The sequence below is a fragment of the Bos grunniens genome, chromosome 4, assembly GCF_055505025.1.
Source record: "Bos grunniens cultivar Pamir isolate PY7600 chromosome 4, Bosgru_T2T1.0, whole genome shotgun sequence".
NCBI lineage: Eukaryota > Metazoa > Chordata > Mammalia > Artiodactyla > Bovidae > Bos > Bos grunniens.
Genome location: NC_141168.1, coordinates 121,248,617 through 121,256,179, shown reverse-complemented (window position 1 = coordinate 121,256,179; position 7,563 = coordinate 121,248,617).

The following is a 7,563-nucleotide window of genomic DNA, read 5'->3' as shown; positions in this document are numbered from 1 at the left end:
CCACGTGAGCAGTGCATGGTCAGACACGTGAACAGTGTATGATCAAACACGTGATCAGTGCATGATATCCACGTGATCAGTGCATGATCAGTCTCGTGAACAGTGCATGATCAGTCAAGTGATCAGTGTATGATCAGCCACTTGATCAGTGCATGATCAATTACGTGATCAGTGCATGATCAGTCATGTGACCAGTACATGGTAGCTATGTGAACATTGTATCATCAGCCACGTAAGCAGTGCATGATAGACACGTGATCAGTGCATGATCAATCACGTGATCAGTACATGATCAGTCACGTGATCAGTGCATGATCAATTACGTTAACATTGCGTGATCAGTCACGTGACCAGTACATGTAAGCTACTTGATCATTGCAGGATCAGCCACGTGAGCACTGCATGATAGACAGGTGATCAGTGCATGATCAGCCACGTGATCCGTGCATGATACCTACGTGATCAGTTCATGATTAGTCACGTGATCTGTGCCTGACAGGCACGTAATCAGTGCATGATATTCACGTGATCAGTGAATTATAGCCACGTGATCAGTTCATGATTAGTCACGTGATCTGTGCATGACCAGGCACGTGAAAAGTGTATGATCAGCCTCGTATTCAGGGCATTATAGCCACGAGATCAGTGCATGATCAGTCAAGTGATCAGTGCGTGAACAGTCACGTGATCAGTGCATGATGAGCCACGTGATCAGTGTTGGATCAATTACATGATCAGTGCATGATCAGTCAGGTGACCAGTACATGGTTGCTACGTGATCATTGCATGATCACCCACGTGAGGAGAGCATGATATCCAGGTGATCAGTGCATGCTCAGTCACGTGATCAGTGCATGATTATTTACTTGTTCAGTGCATGATCAGCCACGTGATCAGTGCATGATCAATTAAGTCATCAGTGCATGATCAGTCACGTGACCAGTACATGGTAGCTGCGTGATCATTGCATGATCAGCCAAGGTAGCAGTGCATGATAGCCACGTGATCAGTGCATGATCAGTCACGTGATCAGTGCATGATTATTTACTTGTTCAGTGCATGATCAGCCACGTGATCAGTGCATGATCAATTACGTGATCAGTGCATGATCAGTCACATAACCAGTACATGGTAGCTACGTGATCATTGTATGATCAGCCACGTGAGGTGTGCATGATAGCCACGTGATCAGTGCATGATCAGTCACGTGATCAGTACACGATCAGTCAACTGAACAGTGTATGATCATTTACGTGATCTGAGCATGATCAGTCACGTGACCAGTATATGGTAGCTACGTGAACTTTGCATGACCAGCCACGTGATCAGTGCATGATAGCCACGTGATCAGTGCATGATCAGTCACGTGATCAGTGCATGATCAGCCACGTGATCAGTGCATGACGAAGCACGTGATCAGTATGACCATCCATGTGATCAGTGCATGATAGCCACGTGATCAGGGCATGATCAGTCACGTGATCAGTGCATAATCAGTCACGTGATCAGTGTGTGATCAGCCACGTGATCAGTGCATGATCAGCCACATGATCAGTGCATGATCAATTACGTGATCAGTGCATGATCAGTCACGTGACCAGTACATGGTAGCTACGTGATCATTGCATGATCAGCCACGTGAGCAGTGCCTGATAGCCACGTGATCAGTGCATGATCAGCCACGTGATCAGTGCATAATCAGTCACGTGATCAGTGCACGGTCAGTCACGTGATCAGTGCATGATCATCCACGTGATCAGTGCATGTGGCGTCATGTAGTCAATGCATGATAGCGACGTAATCAGTGCACGATCAGTCCCGTGATGAGTGTATGATCAGCCAAGTGATCAGTGCAAGATAGCTACGTGATCAGTGCATGATCAGTCACATGATCAGTGCATGATCAGCCACGTCATCAGTGCATGATAGCCACGTGAGCAGTGCATACAATTACGTGATCAGTGCATGCGCAATCACGTGATCAGTGCATGAGAGCCACGTGATCAGTGCATGATCATTCACGTGATAGGTGTGTGATCAGCGACGTGAACAGTGCATTCTCAGTCACGTGATCAGGGCCTGCTGAGCTGCGTGATTTCTGTCTGCTCATCTGCTTGACAATTGCCAGCTGAGCTGTACGATTCCTGCCTGTCATCTCCTTGACAATTGCCACCTGTGCTGCGTCATTCCTGCCTGCTCATCTACTTGATTATTGCCAGCTGAGCAGCATGACTTCTCAGAGCTGAGTTCCATGATTATTGCCTGCTGACTGATTCCTGCCTACTCAGCTCTTTGTTCATTGCCTCCAGATGCACATGATCAGTGTGTGACACCAAACATGATCAGCACATGATCAGTCACATGATGAATGCATGATAAGCCAGGTGATCAGTGCATGATCAGTCACGTGATCAGTGCATGATCAGTCACGTGTTCAGTGCATGATCAGCCACGTGATCAGTGCATGATCAATTACGTGATCAGTGCAAGATCAGTCACGTGACCAGTACATGGAAGCTACGTGATCATTGCATGATCAGCCACGTGATCAGTGCCTGATAGCCACGTGATCAGTGCATGATAGCCACGTGATCAGTGCATGATCAGTCACGTGATACGTGTGTGATCAGCCACGTGATCAGTGTGTGATGAGTCAGGTGATCAGTGCAGTATTAATTACGTGATCAGTGCATGATCAGTCACGTGACAAGTACATGGTTGCTAGGTGATCATTGCATGATCAGCCACGTGAGCAGTGCATGATACCCACGTGATCAGTGCATGATCAGTCACGTGATCAGTACAGGATCAGTCACGTGAACAGTGCATGATCATTTATGTATTCTGTGCATGATCAGTCACGTGACCAGTATGTGGTAGCTACGTGAACATTGCATGACCAGCCAGGTGAGAATTGCATGATAGCCACGTGATGTGTGCATGATCAGTTACGTGAGCAGAGTATGATCAGCCACGTGATCAGTGCATGAGTGCCACGTGATCAGTGCATGATCAGTCACGTGACAGGTGTGTGATAAGCCACGTGAACAGTGCATGTTCAGCCACGTGATCAGTGCATGATATCCACGTGATCAGTGCATGATCAGTTACGTGAACAGTGTATGATAAGCCACGTGAGCAGTGCAGTATTAATTACGTGATCAGTGCATGATCAGTCACGTGACAAGTACATGGTAGCTAGGTGATCATTGCATGATCAGCCACGTGAGCCGTGCATGATAGCAACGAGATCAGTGCATGATCAGTCACGTGATCAGTGCATGATCAGTCATGTGAACAGTGCATGATAAGTCACCTGATCAGTGTATGATCAATTAGGTGATCAGTGCATGATCACTCACGGGACCAGTACATGGTAGCTACGTGATCATTGCATGATCAGCCACGTGAGCAGTGCATGATCACTGCATGATCTGTCACAAGATCAGTGTATCTTTATCCACGTGATCAGTGCATGGGCAGTCAGGTGATCAGTGCATGATACAGACGTGATCAGTGCAAGATCAGTCTCGTGATCAGTGTATGATCAACCACGTAATCAGTGCAGGATAGCCAGGTAATGAGTGCACGATAGGCAGATGATCAGTGCATTATCAGTCACGTGATCAGTGTATGATCAGCCAAGTAATCAGTGCATGATAGCCAACTCATCAGTGCATGATCAGTCACGTGATCAGTGTATGATCATCGAGGTGATCAGTGCATGTTGAGTCATGTAATCAATGCATGATAGCGCCGTGATCAGTGCATGATCAGTCCCGTGATGAGTGTATGATCAGACAATTGATCAGTGCAAGATAGCTACGTGATCAGTGCATGATCAGTCACATGTTCAGTGCATGATAGCCACGTGATCAGTGCATGATCAGTTTCAGGAGCAGAGTATGATCAGCCACTTGAAAAGTGCATGATAGCCACGTGATCAGTGCATGATCAGTCACGTGATACGTGTGTGATCAGCCACGTGATCAGTGCATGATGAGTCAGGTGATCTGTGCAGGATTAATTACGTGATCAGTGCATGATAAGTCACGTGACCAGTACATGGTTGCTACGTGATCATTGCATGATCAGCCAAGTTAGCAGTGCATGATAGCCACGTGATCAGTGCATGATCAGTCACGTGATCAGTGCATGATTATTTACTTGTTCAGTGCATGATCAGCCACGTGATCAGTGCATGATCAATTAAGTCATCAGTGCATGATCAGTCACGTGACCAGTACATGGTAGCTGCGTGATCATTGCATGATCAGCCAAGGTAGCAGTGCATGATAGCCACGTGATCAGTGCATGATCAGTCACGTGATCAGTGCATGATTATTTACTTGTTCAGTGCATGATCAGCCACGTGATCAGTGCATGATCAATTACGTGATCAGTGCATGATCAGTCACATAACCAGTACATGGTAGCTACGTGATCATTGTATGATCAGCCACGTGAGGTGTGCATGATAGCCACGTGATCAGTGCATGATCAGTCACGTGATCAGTACACGATCAGTCAACTGAACAGTGTATGATCATTTACGTGATCTGAGCATGATCAGTCACGTGACCAGTATATGGTAGCTACGTGAACTTTGCATGACCAGCCACGTGATCAGTGCATGATAGCCACGTGATCAGTGCATGATCAGTCACGTGATCAGTGCATGATCAGCCACGTGATCAGTGCATGACGAGGCACGTGATCAGTATGACCATCCATGTGATCAGTGCATGATAGCCACGTGATCAGGGCATGATCAGTCACGTGATCAGTGCATAATCAGTCACGTGATCAGTGTGTGATCAGCCACGTGATCAGTGCATGATCAGCCACATGATCAGTGCATGATCAATTACGTGATCAGTGCATGATCAGTCACGTGACCAGTACATGGTAGCTACGTGATCATTGCATGATCAGCCACGTGAGCAGTGCCTGATAGCCACGTGATCAGTGCATGATCAGCCACGTGATCAGTGCATAATCAGTCACGTGATCAGTGCACGGTCAGTCACGTGATCAGTGCATGATCATCCACGTGATCAGTGCATGTGGCGTCATGTAGTCAATGCATGATAGCGACGTAATCAGTGCACGATCAGTCCCGTGATGAGTGTATGATCAGCCAAGTGATCAGTGCAAGATAGCTACGTGATCAGTGCATGATCAGTCACATGATCAGTGCATGATCAGCCACGTCATCAGTGCATGATAGCCACGTGAGCAGTGCATACAATTACGTGATCAGTGCATGCGCAATCACGTGATCAGTGCATGAGAGCCACGTGATCAGTGCATGATCATTCACGTGATAGGTGTGTGATCAGCGACGTGAACAGTGCATTCTCAGTCACGTGATCAGGGCCTGCTGAGCTGCGTGATTTCTGTCTGCTCATCTGCTTGACAATTGCCAGCTGAGCTGTACGATTCCTGCCTGTCATCTCCTTGACAATTGCCACCTGTGCTGCGTCATTCCTGCCTGCTCATCTACTTGATTATTGCCAGCTGAGCAGCATGACTTCTCAGAGCTGAGTTCCATGATTATTGCCTGCTGACTGATTCCTGCCTACTCAGCTCTTTGTTCATTGCCTCCAGATGCACATGATCAGTGTGTGACACCAAACATGATCAGCACATGATCAGTCACATGATGAATGCATGATAAGCCAGGTGATCAGTGCATGATCAGTCACGTGATCAGTGCATGATCAGTCACGTGTTCAGTGCATGATCAGCCACGTGATCAGTGCATGATCAATTACGTGATCAGTGCAAGATCAGTCACGTGACCAGTACATGGAAGCTACGTGATCATTGCATGATCAGCCACGTGATCAGTGCCTGATAGCCACGTGATCAGTGCATGATAGCCACGTGATCAGTGCATGATCAGTCACGTGATACGTGTGTGATCAGCCACGTGATCAGTGTGTGATGAGTCAGGTGATCAGTGCAGTATTAATTACGTGATCAGTGCATGATCAGTCACGTGACAAGTACATGGTTGCTAGGTGATCATTGCATGATCAGCCACGTGAGCAGTGCATGATACCCACGTGATCAGTGCATGATCAGTCACGTGATCAGTACAGGATCAGTCACGTGAACAGTGCATGATCATTTATGTATTCTGTGCATGATCAGTCACGTGACCAGTATGTGGTAGCTACGTGAACATTGCATGACCAGCCAGGTGAGAATTGCATGATAGCCACGTGATGTGTGCATGATCAGTTACGTGAGCAGAGTATGATCAGCCACGTGATCAGTGCGTGAGTGCCACGTGATCAGTGCATGATCAGTCACGTGACAGGTGTGTGATAAGCCACGTGAACAGTGCATGTTCAGCCACGTGATCAGTGCATGATATCCACGTGATCAGTGCATGATCAGTTACGTGAACAGTGTATGATAAGCCACGTGAGCAGTGCATGGTCAGACACGTGAACAGTGTATGATCAAACACGTGATCAGTGCATGATATCCACGTGATCAGTGCATGATCAGTCTCGTGAACAGTGCATGATCAGTCAAGTGATCAGTGTATGATCAGCCACTTGATCAGTGCATGATCAATTACGTGATCAGTGCATGATCAGTCATGTGACCAGTACATGGTAGCTATGTGAACATTGTATCATCAGCCACGTAAGCAGTGCATGATAGACACGTGATCAGTGCATGATCAATCACGTGATCAGTACATGATCAGTCACGTGATCAGTGCATGATCAATTACGTTAACATTGCGTGATCAGTCACGTGACCAGTACATGTAAGCTACTTGATCATTGCAGGATCAGCCACGTGAGCACTGCATGATAGACAGGTGATCAGTGCATGATCAGCCACGTGATCCGTGCATGATACCTACGTGATCAGTTCATGATTAGTCACGTGATCTGTGCCTGACAGGCACGTAATCAGTGCATGATATTCACGTGATCAGTGAATTATAGCCACGTGATCAGTTCATGATTAGTCACGTGATCTGTGCATGACCAGGCACGTGAAAAGTGTATGATCAGCCTCGTATTCAGGGCATTATAGCCACGAGATCAGTGCATGATCAGTCAAGTGATCAGTGCGTGAACAGTCACGTGATCAGTGCATGATGAGCCACGTGATCAGTGTTGGATCAATTACATGATCAGTGCATGATCAGTCAGGTGACCAGTACATGGTTGCTACGTGATCATTGCATGATCACCCACGTGAGGAGAGCATGATATCCAGGTGATCAGTGCATGCTCAGTCACGTGATCAGTACATGATCAGTCACGGGAACAGTGCATGATCATTTACGTGATCTGTGTATGATCAGTCACGTGACCAGTATATTGTAGCTACGTGATCATTGCATGACCAGCCACGTGAGCAGTGCATGATAGCCACGTGATGTGTGCATGATCAGTCACGTGATCAGTGCATGATCAGCCACGTGATCAGTGCATGACCAGTCACGTGATTAGTGGATGATCAGCCATGTGATCAGTGCATGAACAATTACGTGATCAGTGCATGATCAGTCACGTGATCAGTGTATGA